At 36.2% G+C, this 18224-nt stretch overlaps 1 protein-coding gene across 1 annotated transcript in view; it reads left to right on the top strand.

The window, feature by feature from the left end:
• Positions 1 to 18224, top strand: part of GTF2F2 (general transcription factor IIF subunit 2) — a 147737-nt gene that overhangs the window by 44589 nt on the left and 84924 nt on the right. The window lies entirely within an intron of this gene.

Genomic DNA, 18224 nt, shown 5'->3' with positions numbered 1-18224 from the left:
ATGCCAGGATATTAACACTTACTCTGGGAGTGACCCTCAACTGATATCTGACAGGAGTTGGTGGGTAAATACTCAGCTCCCTTAACCCTCAGGTGGGGTAACTCTGGCACGTGTCCTCCACTGTCTTCCAAAGTGCTGTGGCAAGATTGAGTGACAGTTGTCCAAGGTGGTATGCAGCTGGTACCAATTTTCTAGACTCATCTCTTTATTGACTTCTGTCCTGTTCCTGTCTCTTTCCTCCAGTCTTCTTCCGGTGTTTCCTAGGATCACCTCACAAATAAACTACCTGAACTTTAAAACTTTGTCTCCGAGTTGGCTTCTGGAGGAATCTAAATGAAGATAAAGATAGTAAACTGTAGCTGTCCCTTTACTCAGAAAGTGAAAATGATGTCTTTATAGGAATAACCTTGATAGACACCCCCAACTTTTAAAAAAATCATGGACTAAATTTGGTATTAGAATCCTTATTAAATTAATAATGCCCTACTTCACAATTGACCAAATATACTTAGACTAGTATTTTTGTGAGAGCACTGATGTGTTCTTTGATCCTCATCCTTTTCGCTTTGAGTATCTATCTGTGCATCCAAATGATTTTAAACTCTGGTGTGATTCCTAGGGGTACTGCACGTGGGGCATATTTTAGTAGACCCAATATCCTAAGATTGAGATTCAGGAAGATTTTAAATAGGAAGCCAAGATGTAGTTTGAGAGCACACCAGTTTTCTCATGGCTATGTCTCTGCAAACGTTGCTTTCTCTCCTCTCATCACTGTCTGTTTCTGCTGCTGTCCCAACCAGCTGCCTGTTATCATTCCAGCTGACCACCATCATCCTCCTCACCTATCTCGGCTCCCACCCGGTATGACAGACCATCCTGCTACTGCCTTCACTGGGCTTTCATTACAGTCTCCCCTCAGTTCACTGGGTAAACACGTTCTTTTCATCCCTACCCTTCTCTTTCGTTTGGACTTCCCCAATTCCTCCATCAACTGTTGTTATGGTCTCAAGAAAGTTCTCTCATATCACCTCTGATCTTTTTTCTGACTTCAGCCCCTAGTCTTTCATGTATGCAGATTCTCTATGTTCAGCTTTTTGATATAACTACTTTTCAAAGCCACAGGACTTTTCCATTAGAATACAATTTACTCAGGAGGACGGTTGCAAAGGGAAAATATTCTGTGTACTTCACTAGTTGAAAAAATATCTTTTGTTGGAAATAAGTTCATTTCAAGACTATAAAATTCATGAAACGTAATTCAAAGAAATTAACTGCATCACTGATTCAACTGACATTCATTTTCCACAAAAGCCTTTACTTGCTTCTAAGTCTTGTCAGAAAAAAATACTAGATGTTAAATGAGAGAAAGAAAAATTATTTGGAGCCTATGTAACGATAAGTTTACCAGACTATGTGTCTCACAGAGATAACCACAGTCTCTTCCTATTAAAAAAGAAGAAAAGAAAAATAAATAAGTAAAATGCTGGAACCATGACTCTGCTTTGTTTTTAACATGTTAGTCCTTAAGAAGTTTAGTATTTATAATATTGCAACATTTCTAAACAATAGTGGTTGTGTCCATGTGAGACCTATGCTTGAAAGTTAAAAAAACAAACAATTCGTATTAGGAAGGAAACAAAGTTACACAGGATATATGAGATAAGTCTAGAAAATTCGATATTAAATCCATGAATTCAGAATCAAAGCATAGCTCCCAATGGTCGATATTTTGATCTGGGTGGTGATTATATCGATGTCTTCACTTTGTGAAAATTCATCAAAGCTGTCAACTTAGGATTTGTGTACTTTTCATAAATGTAGGTTATGTTTCAATAAAAATTTTATTAACAAAGCAAAGCACAAGAAGAAAACACATTTTTCTAAAAATCCATCAACTAGATCTTTTAGTTGGTTCAAAAAAAATCACAAGTATTAAATCACATTGTACTAGTTTGCTAGGGCTGCCATAACAAAATAGCACAGACTGAGTGCCATAAGCAACAGATCTTTTTTTTCCTCACAGTTCTGGAGGCTAGAAGTCCAAGCTCAAGTAACCAGCAGATTTGGTTTTTCCTGAGGCCTCTCTCCTTGGCATGCAGATAGCTGCTCTCTTGCTGCCTTTTCACATGGTCGTCGTCCTGTGCACACGCACCCCGGATTGTGTCTGTGTTTGACCAAGTTTCTTCTTGTAAGGCCACCAGTCATTTTGGATTAGGGCCCACCCTAACTGTAGAGTACAGTAACCACAGAGTTACAGTTTACTATCTCTGTCTTAGTTTGGATTTTCCAAAGCTGGCCCTGTGAGTTATCTTATTACGACATTTAATTGGGAACCTGAGAATGATTCTGCAGCACAAGATTATGTCTGTCCCGTAGTTTGATGCATCATTGGAGAGTACTTCATATGTGGCTGCTTCAGCCAATAGAATCGTATTGGCTAAATTTGTGGAATTAGAAAGGTGCTGTTTAAATAGTCATTTTCTCACATTTTTAGTGGAGGAGGAGACTTGTCTCTTGATCTAGACCATTTCTGAATAGGAGAAGTTGCTGTGTGTTTTGGTTGTGGCATATTGGTTGGAAGAGAACTCATTTTACTAATAAAGGTAATTCTGACGTTAAAGATAGTGGCTTTGCTGCACAGATAAAAAGAGAGTATATTGGGAGAATACAAAGTCATAGACTGAAGGTAGAGTTTTAAGACCAAAGGTGTTTTGGGACAAGACATTCAAAGATATTGGTTCATTATTAGAATAAAATAGGGACCAGCAAACTCTGGCCTGGTGAAACCGATATCTCCCGGACGTAGTATTCTATAATTTGGAAAATATGGCTCTGGTGGCCCTAAAGATAGAAGAGGAAGTGCTTAAAGATTATCCGGTTCAGGGCCAAACTCATGAATATAACTCAGGAATTTACGTGTGTTATGGCTACTAAAATACTACTGGGGTAAGAATCCAGCCTGCAGGCCTATTTTATCTGGCTTGCTTTTTGTTTTATTTTTAATGAATATTGATGATTTTAGGCAGGGCATTCCTTCTCCAGATGGCCAGTATAGGTAACCATTAGTCCTTATTTCCACTCAGTTGTTTCTTATTTTACCTGCCCCATCCCTATGAACATTTGGATTTGATACCACCTGATTTTAATCTAGTCTCCTTTTTTTTTTGAGATAACGCAATTATTTTGAATAGTTTTGAGAACTAGAACTAGAGACCAGTTTCCTTACACTGTGTCCATGTCCTTCCTGCCATGGAAAGTATAGGAAAGAGGTGAAGAGATGTGTAAAAAGCCAAATTATACCTCTTTGGACACAGGACAGAATGATAATGTGCTCTGTAGTTCTTGCTTTAGGAGTCCAGACAAAAACCTCAAAAAAAAAACCAGGTTTAAGTAATTTGGTGGTCCTGCGTGACTGTTGCAAAGGCATTCTGATATGCATTTTGCACCTCTGAAGCAAATAATGAGGAACCATATTGGAACACGATAGATTTTCCCTTCCATCTGAAGTTAGGGTAAATTAAAAAAAAAATTCCTGGAGTGGGAATCTTAATATTCCTGGAGGTTGCTAGACCCATCTTAAAGGCGGAATTATATAGCTTATTTGGTTACAGAATTTAAAAATTCAACAGTAGAGACGAACTGGGTGTTTGTATTTCCCAACTGTAATTTAGGATGAAAAGCACTGTGATTTCAGTATCTAAAAGATAAGTATAGTCTATAAGAATTCATCATTTGTACAGTGCTTTACAGAATACTTTTGCATCACTCTCACATGATCCTCAAGAATTCTGGGAAGAAAAATAAATAACATGAGGTGAGTTGAGCAGATTTAGTTTGACCACCTACTATGAGATCATTTTTATACCAAGTCCTGAGAACCAGATGTTTTGAAGAGACACACAGTTCCTGTCCTCAAAGAGTTTGTGTCTAGAAAGGGGGTGGGAGGGGAAAAGATTCAGTGGGAGCAAGAGTGAGGAAGCAACCAGATTATCCTGGCTAGGTGAAAGAAGCTTCCCTGAGAACCTAGCATTTCACTTAAGACCTGAAACAGTAGTTAGGGGTCTACCATAGCAAGCAAAGCATGCATACTACACACTGAAGCAGCATTTGCAGAGGTTTGAGTGCATGGTGGGTTTGGAACTTTGTCAGAGTAGAGGATGAGGCAAGAGTGAGGAGACATGGGACTAGATGTGTGTACACGTCATAGAGTGAATCGAGGAGCTAGGGGCTGTGGTGCAGAGCATCTCAAAGACTGAACAGTGCTGCTGGAATGAAGGTTTGGAGAAACAGGAGAAGAGAAGTAATATTTAGTGCCTGGAATTTGTTATACACCATTATTTAATTCCAGAGGCACTCATCCTTTTTTGGGCTACCATGTTCTTATAAGAGACTAACTCAGTATCATTTTGAAGTCAATTGTCATGCAGCTGTGAGTATTTTATATACATTTCTATTTCATCTTTTTATTGCTCATACTGAAGAATGACGAATGTTTTGATCATTTTGGGGCATAACATTTTTCTTTTCTTTTTTGTTTTTGAGGAATATTAGCCGTAAGCTAACTACTGCCAGTCCTCCTCTTTTTTGCTGAGAAGCCTGGCCCTTTGCTAAAATCGGTACCCATCTTCCTCTACTTTATATGTGGGGCGCCTACCACAGCATGGCGTGCCAAGTGGTGCCATGTCCGCACCTGGGATCCGAACCGGCGAACCCCGGGCCTCCGAGAAGTGGAATGTGCAAACTTAACCGCTGCACCACCGGGCCGGCCGTGGGGCATAGGAGTTTTCAAAAGACAGCTGTTAGCTTCTTGCGCTCTAGTAGGCAAGCATCTCATTCACTAATAGTGACTTTTTCAGTATTATCGCCCATTAGTTTTACTCAGACAATACACGGTACTTCTCGTACCTTAGCACTTGAATATTTGTCGTTCTAAAATTTAATTTACTTTAAGTACTTTTGTGAAGGATTTCACATTTTATGATCATTGTTCCATGCAATTAATCTTCAGTGAAAAGAATTAGCTTTAATAGTGTTTATAATTATGTTTAAGGTCCTTTCAGTTGTGTTAATAATTAGCCCTCATTTGCAGTCAGTTTTTATATAAACTGGCTGATGTATTGTCTAATTGACTATTACTTAAACATAGTGGAGTTTTATAAATAGTGAGAAACATATTTCATCTGCTTTAGATCTAATCAGATGATACATACTTGATAAAAGTTGGTAAGAATTCTTGTTTTAAATCGCTCTGCCCTTTATTTTGTAGGGCACTGTAGTGGTGTGTAAACTGTTTAGGAAATCAGATTTATTTGAGAATCAATTGTGATACCATTTCTGTAGAACCACAGATATCTTTGTAAAACTGATTTTGTAATACTTTAAATAATTCTTTGTCTGGAAGTTTGGTGCTTAAGGTTATACTTTTAGTTTTTTTAATAAAAAATTTCAAACATAGCAGAATAATATATGAATCTCCATATACCTATTACTCAGCTTGAAAAACTGTAACAACAATGGCCAGTTGTGTTACATTTGAATCTTCCTCTCTTACTCCCTTATCCACTGCTGGATTGTTTTAAAGCAAATCCCAGGTGTATCACTTCATCTGTGCATACATTAATATGGCTCTCAGATCTTAGTCCCTCTTTAGGGATTGTTCTTTTCCCTCCCATTTAAAAAAATACTAATATAAAACAATAAACAGTTCTAAATTGAAAACTATTTTCTGCTTAAACATAGTATTGAATTTCTGAGTCTTTCATAATTCCCTTTTTCGTCTCTAAGTAAACTTGATGTTATTTAGTGGTCTTAAAAAGTATTTGCATTATATTGCCTTTTTTAATGTAACAGCTTTATTGAGATATAATTCACATACCATACAATTCACCCATTTAAAGTATACAATTAAATGGTTTTAAGTATATTCACAGAGATGTGCACCATGACCACAATTTTAGAACATTTTCATCATCTCAAGAAGAAACCCCATACCTATTAGCAGGTACCTGTTATTCTCACCCCAACCCTGCGAGCCAAGGCAACTACTCATCTACTTTTTCTCTATAGAGTTTTCTATTCTGAACAGTTCATATAAATGGAATCATATAATATTTTGTCTTTTGTGACTTGCATTTTTCACTTAGCCTGATGTTCCCAGAGTTCATTCATCTTTTAACATTAAGCAATACTTCATTACTTTTTATTGCTGAATAATATATCCATTGTATGGATATATCATATTGTATATTTGCATTCATCAGTTGATAGACATGTGGATTGTTTCCACTTTTTGGCTTTTATGAGTAATGCTGCTCTGAGCATTTGTGTACAAGTTTTCTGTGAACTTAAGTTTTTATTTCTCTTGAGTATATACCTAGGAATAGAGTGCTGGATCATATGGTAACTCTGTGTTAAACCTTTTGAAGAACTGCCAGACTGTTTTCCACAGCACCTGCACCGTTTTTCATTCTTACCAGCAGTATATGAGTGTTCTGATTTTCTTCACATCCTCACCTGCACTTCTTATTGCCTGTCTTTTTGATTGTAGCCATCCTAGCGATTGTGAAGCAGTCTCATATGGGTTTGATTTACATTGCCTTAATAGCTAATGATGTTGAACTTCTTTTCATGTGTTTGTGGGCTATTTGCATATCTTTTTGGGAGAAACGTCTATTCAGATCCTTTGCCCATTTTTAAACTGGGTTGTTTGTCTTTTTATTATTGATTTGTAGGAATTGTATTTATACAAGTCCCTTGTCAGATTGATTTGCAAACCTTTTCTACCATTCTCTAGGTTGTCTTTTCACTTTCTTGATGGTATTCTTTAAAGCATAAAACTTTTAATTTTGATGAAATCCAATTTGTCTGTTTTTTGTTTGTTGTTGCTTGAGTTTTTGGAGTCATATTTAAGAAGGCTTTGCCTAACTCAAGGTTATAAAGATTTACTCCTCTATTTTCTCCTAAGAGTTTTATAGTCTTGGCTCTTATATTTAGGTTCTGATCCATTTTGAGTGAATTTTTTGTGAAGTATGAAGTAGGAGTCCACATTCATTCTGTTGTATGGGGATATCCAATTGTCCCAGCGCTATTTGTTGAAAAGACTGTCCTTTCCCCATTGAATTGTCTTGGCACCCTTGTTGACAATCACTTTATCAGAAATTATGGACTGTCAATTCTATTCTGTTGCTCTGTGTGTCTGTTCTTATTCTGGTTCCACACAGTCTTGATTACTGTAGCTTTGTAGTAAATTTTGAAATTAGAAAGTTGAAAGTTCTCCAACTTTCTTCTTTTTTGTGATTGTTTAGCTATTCTGGGTTCCTTGAATTTCCATCTGAATTTTAGGATCAGTTTGTCAATTTCTGCAAAAAGACTGAGATTTTGGTAGGGATTGTAGTGACTCTATAGGTCAATTTGGAGAAAATTGTCATTTTAATAATATTAAGTTTTTGATCTATGAACATAGATGTCTTTCCATTTATTTAGGTATTCTTTAATTTTTATAATAGTGTTTTATAATTTTAAGAGTGTAAGTTTTGTACTATATTGCTTTTTTAAAAAAATAGGTAATGACTTTTTATTTTTATAAAAAGAGAAATTCTCATTATAAAAAATATAACAGTTCAGGAACATTCGAATCACCCAGAGTTCCACCATCAAGAAATAAGTTATTATTTGGTGAACGTCATTCCAACTATACATCATAGAGATACACAGATACAGAAAGAAAGGTGTAGATAGAAAAATTGTGTTCTGTTTTTTCAGTTACTTTACACTTTTTGAAATAATTGTATATTCACATGCAGTTGTAAAAAATACTACGGAAGTCTTGTGTCCTCTTTACCCAGTTTCCCCCGGTGGTAACATTGTGCAGAACTATAGTGCAATCCACTGTACTGTACAGCAACTGTACTGTACACCCCTGACATTGATACTGACATCCATGTAGTCCGCTGATCTTACCCAGATTTCTCCAGTTTTACTTGTACTTTATTTGTGTGTGTGTGTGCGTGCATGTGTGTGTTTAGTTCTGTGCAATTTTATCATTGTGGTTTCCTCTACTCACCATAGTCAAGATACAGACAGTTCCATCTCCTTGTGTTACCCTTTGGAACCTGTGCCATCTTCTTTCCACTCTACCTCTTACTTTCTCCAGCCCCATCTTTAATCCCTGACAACCACTGATGTGTTCTCCATTTCTATAATTTTCTCATTTAAATAAGTATCATATAAATGTTAGGTAAATGTTAGATAAATGCTTTTTTCACTCAGTGTAAATTCCCTGGAGATTCGTCCAGGGCTTTGCGCATATCAATAGTTCATTCCTTTCTATCACTGAATATTCCGTGTTATAGATGTCTTACAGTTTGTCTAACTAGTCACTCATTGAAGGACATCTGGATTGTTTCCAGTTTTTCACTATTACAAATAAAGCTGCTCTGAACATTTGTGTATAGATTTTTGTGTGAACGTAAGTTTTTATTTCTCTGGGATAAATGCCCAGGAATGCATCAGCCGGGTCGTATGGTAATTGCGTGTTAAATTTCATAAGAAATTGCCAAACTGTTTTCCAGAGTGGCTGTTTTTAAAAATAAATATATAGATAATTTAAAAAGCATTAAAAAATGTGAACACTAACAAATACAGAAAAAATACATTAATGTAAACAGTTGAAATAGAGCATGTGCAGCCCCTCAGAAGCTGCTGGGTATCCTTCCTCCATCACCACTCTCTCCTTCTTCCACAGAGGTAACCGTTATCATAACCATTTATGATAACCACTTTATTTCTCTCCCCTAATTTTAGCATTTAAGCTTTCATTCCTCTGTCATATATTCTGCTTTGCCTTTTTTGATTGTTAAATGGGATCATACAGTATGCACTATTTTTTGGTATGGCTTTTTCACCAAACATTGTTTTCCAAGACTGATCTGTGTTGTATATAGCAATAGTTTATTTTCTTTGCTGTATTCCAAAGTGTGTATTTAATGCAGTTTATCCATTTTTACTGTTAGTGGATTTTTGTGTTGTTTATAATTTGTGTCGTATTAATGGTGCTGCATTACATTTGTGTACAATTGGCCTGCTACATAAATTTTTGAAAAGTATATTCCTAAGTGTGGACTTTAGTCACAGGGTATATTTATCTTCAGTTCTTGCTGATAGTCTGAAACTGTTTTCCAAAAGAGTCATACATCAGCAGTGTATACGAATTCTTTTTGTTTCGATTCCTCTCCAATAGTATTGTCCTTTTTTTTGTTTTTAAATGTTAGCTGTTACAGTGGCTTTGTAATGATTTCTTATTGTGGTTTGATTTGACATTTCCCTAATTTCTAATGAAGTTAAGCCCCTTTCATGTGTTTATTGTCGATTTGGATTTCCTGTTTTGTGAAATGCTTGTTCAGATTTCTTGTCCATGTTTTTATTGGGTTCACTTTTTCTTTTTGAGTTGTAGTTCTTTATATATTCTGGGTGTAGTCATTAGTTACATAGGTTACAAATGTCTTTTATTTTGTGACTTGCGTTTTCTTTATCTTAAAGGTGTCTTTTGATGAACAGAAGTTATTGTCTTTGGTGCAGTCGAGTTTATTGGTCTTTTCTTTTATGGTTTGTGCTTTTTGTGTCCCATTCCAGCTTCCAAGATCATAAAAAATTATTCTCATACCATTTTCCAGAAGCTTTTTTGTATTGTCTTTCACGTTTAGATCTACAGTCTACCTGGAATTGGTTTTTCTGTAGGATGTGAGATACGGGTCAAATTTTATTTTTTCTCCATGTGGATGAATATCATGTACTTTTTTAGAAGACCATCTTTTTCTCAATGTTATGCAGTTTCACCTTTGCCATAAATATCTATCAAAGAACAGGTCTGTTTTTAGACTCTCTCTCTGTTCTGTTAGTCGATTCATTTATCCTTGTGCAATACCACAGTATCTTTCTTATTCTGGCTTAATAAATCTTGATATCCAGGACAGCAAGCCCTCCCACCTTGTTCTTCAGGCATATCTTGGTTATTCTTGGCCACTTTTCATTTCTATATACATTTTAGAATCAGCTTGAAATTTTCCGCAAAACACTTGACTGGATTTTTTTATTGGAATTATGTTGAATATGTATAGCACTTTAGGAAAAATTAACATCTTTTATTGACTTTTGGAATAGATGAACATTTGTGAGGTCTTCTTTCATTTTTCTCAGTAATGTTTGTAGTTTTCTCTGTAGATGCCTTGTGTATTTTTTATTATTATTCCTAGATATTTGATATTTTTGACACTACTGTATAAAGTATCTGTTTAGACAGATTAGATCATCTCTTAGTTCCTGGTGTATAGAAATACAGTTGAATTTTAGTTTTGGCCGTTGTATCCTACAGTCTTGCTAAACCGCCTTATTCATTCTAGGAATTTATCTACCGATTTTTAAAAATTTTATGCCTACATAGTCATAAAATCTGTGAATATAACCACAGTTTTGTGTCTTTCTATCCAAATTTTATACCTATTATTTCTTTTTCTTGCCTTATTGTATTAGTTGGGGTAGTGATGCAGTCATGTCTGTTCAACATTTCATCTTTAAGTATGTTTGCTGTAGGTTTTACTTTGTTGTTTTTGGTTAAGTAGTCCTCATCAGATTAAGGAAATTCCTGTCTCTTCCTAGTTTGCTAAAAACTTATCCATGAATGGATGATGAATTTTGTAAAATATTTTTTCTGTATCTATTGACATGATTATAAGATTTATCTTACTAATGTGGAAAATTATGTTGATTTTTTTATTGTTAATCAAACTTCTATTCCTGGAACAACTCCAGCTTAGCTTTGATTTATAATTCTTTTAGATATTTCTAGATTTAGTTTGCTTATCTTTTGTTTGAGTTTTACATTTATCTTCATGAGTGAAATTGGCCCATAATTTTGCTTTCTCCTAATGTCTTTGTCAGGTTTTGGTATTGAGGTTATGTTGTCCTCATAAAACAAGTTGGGGAGGTGACTCCTCTTTCTGTTACCAAGAAGAATTTGTGTGACACTGGGTTTATTTCTTCCTTAAATATTTAGCAGAATTCACCAATCAGTCTGACTGGGTGTGGAATTTTCTTTGTGGGCAGGGTTTTAATTATGGAGTGTTGGGGGAACAATTCTGTATGGTATTTCTAGACGTCTTGTGACAGACAACTCTGATCCCAGAGACTATCTTTTCAAGGATGTTTGTATAACAAAAACCCTTGGAATATAGAAATAGGATCTCCCTACAGGGCCAAGGTTTGTTAGGTTTGCTAGTAGCCCCTGTATAAGATTGGGGGTTTCCTAAGCTTGGGGTTCTTCAGCTGTGACACAAACCCTCTGTGTGCATGTTATCCACCTGGGTCTCTCTGCATTACTGCCATGGGCAGATTGAGGGGGCAGAAGGCAGTGATACAAACGTGAAGATCATGCTGCCTGCTTTGCAGTGAGTAATAAAAGCCTTTTTCCCTAACCCAGAAGGCTCCTGTCTTCTGCCGGCATCTATGAAACTGTAGCAGGCTAACTTGTCAGTTTGTAATAGGATGGCATCTCAGACCCTTCACAGTTCTTGACATGAAGTCAGTTTATTTATAGGACTATTTGGATTTCTTATATCTTCTTGTATCATTTTGGTAGTTTTGATTTTCTTCATTTCATCTACATTGTCAAATTTATTGGCATAAATTTCCACTTATTTTCTTTTACAATGTCTTTAGAATCTGTAGTGATCTCTAGTTTCATTTGTGGTATTAGTAATTTGTATTTTTGCTGTGTATAGAATTCTAGGGTGGCAGATATTTTCATTCAACTTATGAAGATAGCAGTCTTCAGTTGTTTTTGTCATGGAGAATTCTGCGTTTAGTTTTACTGCTACTGCTTTGAAAGTAATCTCCCTTTTTATTCATTGTGGCTACTTTGAATTTTTTTCTTCAATTTTTACAGTTTTAATATGGTATTTCTAAATGTAGATTTCTTTTTTTTATTTTTTTTATTTTTATTTTTTTCCTTTTTCTCCCCAAAGCCCCCCAGTACATAGTTGTATATTCTTCATTGTGGGTCCTTCCAGTTGTGGCATGTGGGACGCATGCCTCAGCATGGTTTGATGAGCAGTGCCATGTCCGCACCCAGGATTTGAACCAACAAAACACTGGGCCACCTGCAGCAGAGCGTGCAAACTTAACCACTCAGCCATGGGGCCAGCCCCTAAGTGTAGATTTCTTTTTATTTAAGCTGCCTGGGATTCATTGAGCTTCTTGTATTTATTGATTGCTTTCTTCAATTGAAATTTTTCAGACACCATTCCTTTAATTGTTGCCTCTGTTCTATTTGTTTTTCTCCCCTCCTTCTGAGATTCTGATTAAACTAATGTTTTAAACATATGCTCAGCCTTTTCACTGTATCTTTTATATCTCTCTTCTGATTTTTCCATCTTTTTTCTTTCCATGCTGTATTCTGGAAATTTTTTTTCCCTGTATTCCAGCTCACTAAAGCTTTCTTTAGTTGTGTCTAGTTTGCTACTTAAACTTATCTATTGAGGCTTACATTTTGCTTATTTTTGATTTCTAAATGTGCTATTTGGGTTTTTTTTGAATCTATGACAGTTTTCTTTGTACAGGAATGGAGGAATTGTTGGCAGTCATCTTTGGAGACTATCTACTATGACCACATTAAACCATTTTCAAGGCTTGACATTTCTCTGTTAGGATGGCCAGTGGATTGAAACTAGGTGATCGTTAGGGTGACCATGTAACTTACTATCCAAACTGGAACATTTTTGAGAGTAAGAAGAAGTGTTAGAAGCTAGACTGTCTTGGGAAACCAGGACTCATGGTCATCCTATTTACAGTTCATCAGGGGCTTTTCCATGTCCTGTTTCCCCTCACCCTGAGGGTATAGTACTTTGGGGTTTTAACTTCTTATGGTAAGGAACTCGCCTGAGGCTTCCAACCTTGTGCAGGCTCTGGACTTTGATTCTTTTCCTCCCTTTCTCAGGAGACTGTCTAAACAGAAGGGCTCCTTCTCTGGATTGGCCCATGACCTCAGGGATTCTTGTTTTCCTTATATTTGGAGTTTGGTGATTACTAATTATCTTGTGGTCTTTTTGATACTTTAAAAGATTTTATTCAGCCTTCATTGTTGTTTGCAGTGGGAGATTTGATCTAAATAACTTAGCCCACCATTATAGGGACTAGGAACAAGTATAGTTAATTTATTTGAAGTAACAGAAGAAAGAGAATGGAAAGAATTGCTGAATATCAAATAAATGCTTCTTTTCCACAGGAAATATGAGTTCCCTTGGAGCTGGCCCCATGGCCGAGTGGTTAAGTTCGCACATTCTCTTTCCATGACCCAGGGTTTCGCTGGTTCAGATCCTGGGCATGGACCTAGCACCACTTGTCAAGCCATGCTGAGGTGGCGTCCCACATGCCACAGCTAGAAGGACCCACAACTAAAATATTCAACTATGTACTGGGGGGCTTTGGGGAGAAGAAGGAAAAATTTAAAAAAAAAATAATTAATAAAATAAGAAATATGAGTTCCCAAGGGCTCCTTCTAACGTCAGAGGATGAGGTGTGGATGTAAGGGTGGAAGAATTAAGGGATTGGAGTCATTATTATTTTTTTAACTCCAGGTTTCATTTTTTGACAATCTGTTGATTCTGTTATGAAAAATTAGGAAATTATTTTCCTCAAAAGAGAATTTTTCCATTTTTATTTGTTGTATTTTCACTTTATTGAGGCTTTAAAAATTAACATTCTGTTCTGCAACTAATTACCATACTGGTTAACCTTAGTATTAATTATAAATAGATTTATAGTTTTAGTTGATCATGCCAACTTATTCCTGAATTATTTACTTTCATTTATCTCTTCTTTGTCTCAATTTCAACCTTAGATCCTGTTTTTCAAAAAGGGTTCATGGGTGACTTTTACAAATATGCATAGTTTCTTTTCAGCTCCATTGTAGAATTTTAGTCTCCATTTTAGACTTGACATTTTGTGTATATTTTAGATATATAGTTATAATTATATATATAGAAAATAAATGATATAAATGACGTATATATCTTTCATTCTTTAAAGAGTTCTAGGCATTTAATGTTTATTTTTAAGCTGACTGTACACGAAATGCTTTTGTGGAAGAATTGGTATACTTATTGAATCATGCTTTCCTTTTCTCTCGTCTCCACACTTCCTGTCTTTATTTCCTTCAATTTTGAAATCTAATTTTTAATAAGTACATTTTATCTTAATTATAAGGTCTGATTTAATTTGGTCAGCATTGCTTATGTCATGTAAAAAAATGATTGGTCATTTTAGTTTTCTCTAGTTTTATGTGTTTATATTGAAATGGATTGAACTGTTATTTCTGCAGGCTTATATAATTGAAGCCTATTAATTACCTTAATGTATTGCTTTAATAAATTTTTATTTAATAAAAATTATTCAGTTAATTTTTCATGTATGTCTTAGTGTTTTCTTCAGAAAGGTATAGTGACATGCAGAAGGCATGACTTTTTCTTTTAAAGAAGTATATTTTTGTACTGGTAAATTGTCAGTCTCTTAGGTGTTCCTTGCCGTATAGTCATCAGAAACCAAAAGTGGTATTCAAATATGGCATCAATTCTCTTCATATACCTCCCTCCGTTTTTACTGGCTGCCTCAAGGAGAAAAGAGACACTCATTTCAACTAATGACAGCTTCGAATTTATTTTCTTATTCATAGTAGTTTTAAGGAAAGTTATTGTTGTTACTTCAAATAATAAATCAGAGTAAAAAAGGTAGGCCCAAGGAGGTTTTGGGGGAATTCGTGAATGAATAGCTAGGAGTGTTTAAAATGTGTCAGTTACTTACATATATAAACATTTCTCTCTGATGTTCTTAAAAAATTTTCAAGTGAGCTCAGCCTCTTACCTCTGAATCATTATTTACATTATAAAGTTGTTTGATGAACACTATTTTCATAGATGGAGGAAGAAAACCAATTTCTACTCTTCATACCTAGAAGGAGAATTTAGGTTGACAGAATGTATGTGTAGTAGTTGAGAATGGTTCTGGAACCCAACTGCTGAGTCAGAACACTCCTCAATCTCATTAGGAGCTCTGGGATCTTAGACCCACTTCTTTTCCAGATGAAGTTTCTCCGTTTGTAAATTAGACAGAGTAATAACAAAAATGCTTATAGCAAGGTGCCTGGCATGAGTTTAAAGCTCAGTAAACATTAGTGACCTTTTATTCTTTTTTTATTTTTTATATTTATTATTATTATTATTCTACACATATAATAAGAGCCCATAATTGTGTGGGCTAGGATTTTGAACAGAAATGAGCAATAGACTTAAAGGCAAGAGTCTTAAGCTACAAAGACAGTTTTAAATGTGTCCAGTGTAAACCTGTTTTTAAAATGTGGGTCTAAGAAAATGAATTGCTTTGGCCTGTATCAACTTACAGTGAAATTGAAAAGAAATTCATCATTAATGTGAAGCCAAGGAAAAGATATTACTAGTGACTTTAGTTAGGTGTGTGTTCAATCCAGAAAGATTGACCAAGCAGTGCCATTGGTCCTATCCTTCTCCGTTTGATTTTATAAAAGATTGGTGGGAACTAGGCTAGCAGGCATCTTCCTTGAGTTCTTTAGAATAAGAACGTTTCTCTATGTGTCCTCATCCTGTTTGGTTATTTAAGATATCCTAAGTGACTGGAAGCTAAAAGATGCCTGTGTTCCAAGCAACATTGGGGCTTTTTAACTGTATTGGTCTTCGTTGGCATCTTTCATTTGTTAGTTTGCCAATTTTCGAAATACTTTTTCTTTCCAGTGGACTGTTTTACATATGTATTCTCATGTTTAAGACTTCTGATGATTTATAATTAATTTGCCTCCCAGGTGGCTGTGTAAAATAAGATTTTAAGCAATAACAACTTTATATTTTATCTTTTAAAGCTGTGTAACACAAAAACAATTAGTATGTATTTAGAAGTAAATATAAAGCTATGAATATGTGGGTGAATGGGTGTTGCCTCTTGAAGGATCATCAAATTTGGGCTATATACCCAGAAAAACTCACCTACCATTGTCCTTTGGGTCACTTTTTCTCTGACTTTTTAAAAAAAGCATCAGTGCCCCAGTATTTTAACTTAAGTGTAAAAAAGCTAGCAGTAGCTTTTCTTGATTCATCTGCTGACATGTTCTTGGCGAAAATGTCTAATTATTTGAGTAGTTTACCATAAGCTTTTGAATTTGGATAATTGATGATAATAATACTAGCTCCTTGAGGAACAAATGGCTGCCCTGCTGGTTAAGAACTCAGGCCTCTCTCTGTGTGAGGAGGTAGCTACTTAACTCTTTCTTCATTCATCCCTTGCTGTTTCTAAGCAGTTGGCTATGTCTGTCTTCCAGTTTCCACTACTTGAGTTTTTCAAACTGTTTTTCTCTTTCCCAGTTTTCTTACTTCACTCTCTTCCAAAAGACTCTAAAACAGCGTACAAGACGCTTTTAATCCTAAGTCCTTTTTTTTTGCTTGCTTGATACTACAGGGAAACAGAGGAGGATTGTGCTCTCTTCTGGCCGCACTCATTCTCCTCCTCCACCCCCAAAGTGGGGGAGGGGAGTGTAGTCCGAAAGTTGACTCTATCTCAGAAATCTGTAAAGTTGTTCCTTTGCTTACTTGTTATATAAATACTCCCCCCACCCCCCATTTGCTTAAAGATATTCTACTTTTTCTTAGATGTTCTCATGGGAGAATTTTCAGTTCATTTTTAGAAATCAGTTTGGTGGTTATTTCCAGGTAGCTGTTCTTCTGGATTTAATCCAATGATTCTGCACCTGACTGAGGAAAGCTGCCTGGTTCACGGAGGTTTCTTTCCTGGTTAGACTTATTCCCTGACCTACCAGTCACCCCTTTTCTTTTCTGTGGTTGTGTCCCCACACATCTCAGAAATGGATTCTCTGTCCTAGTTTTTTCTTGCAGCAAACTCACCGGACTAGCCAGGTTCTCTTTTGGTTTGCGTCTTCCAGTTTCTTAAGCCAGGTCTCAGCCTGTCTAATGAGTCGAAGTGCCAGCCGTCCTTCAACATTATCTTGCCCATTTTGAAGGCACATATCCTCTCTGCAGAGTCTCTCGCTGAGTTCCTGGTGTCTAATCTGAAGGTGGCATCACACACTGGTTAAGAGCTTGGCACTTGGAGGTTGCTTGTAGCTGTGTGCCTGTGGCAAGTTGCCTAACTCTGTAGGTCTGTTTCCTCATCTGTAAAACAGGGGTTCTAATACTACCCCTCTCTATCTCTTCCGGAGGTCCCAAAATATCAGTGAATTAAACATTCTTTCTTCTTTGTGAAGGAAGTTCCACGGTAAGAAGTCCAGGTATGGAATGGCGGTTCCGTGGTTATTAGGAACTATCTGCCATTGTTACTTTGTGGCTTCCATCCTCACAGTGATCCAGAATGACTGCTGCAGTTATAACCATCACATCTACATCCCAGGCAGCAAAACGGAGGCAGTAGGGCAAGGCAGAAAGGCTCACCCAGCTTTGTAACCCTTTACAGGACCATATCCAAAAGTCACATCCTACAAGTTTTGCTTATATTGCTTCCATTGATCAGCACTTGATAACTTGGCTACACCTAGCAGCCACAGAACACTGGGAAATATGGATTTGTATCTGCATACAATTGCCACCCTGAATCAGAGTTTGGTTACTAACAAAGAAGGGAAGAATGGGTATTGGGAAAGTAAGTAGCAATCTCTGCAATGAGATTTAAAGATAATACACTTTAAGTACTTAGTATAGTGCATGATACATAGTAACACTTCAGTGAGTGCTAGCCCACTTTTTCTTATTCCTTTCCACCCATTCATGTACTTTCCCGGGGAAGTGATCTTTTATAGCATAACACCTGCCACTTAAAGAAACAACCATAGATGATTTCTTTGAAGAGAAGAGGTAGGTAGGTAGTGGTTACTGCCTTGTTGGAAAACCAGTAGTTTCTGTAGAAGAGGTTTCAGCTTTTTTACTTCATTAGCAATTTTTAACATTTGTGGAGTTATGTCTCTTTTTACTGTAATTTTTAAATCCTCAGCAGCTTTTCTTTCCCTGCATTAAACCAAAAAGACCACTGTTTGGTACATATTCATTTTTTAAAAGATAAAGGGGAATTGGGGCTGGCCCCGTGGCCGAGTGGTTAAGTTCGCGCACTCCACTGCAAGCGGCCCAGTGTTTGGTTGGTTCGAA

Source organism: Equus przewalskii, chromosome 16 (assembly GCF_037783145.1).
Source record: "Equus przewalskii isolate Varuska chromosome 16, EquPr2, whole genome shotgun sequence".
NCBI classification, from domain to species: domain Eukaryota; kingdom Metazoa; phylum Chordata; class Mammalia; order Perissodactyla; family Equidae; genus Equus; species Equus przewalskii.
Note: the sequence above shows the minus strand (reverse complement) of the source record. Positions and strands in the feature narration are given on the sequence as shown.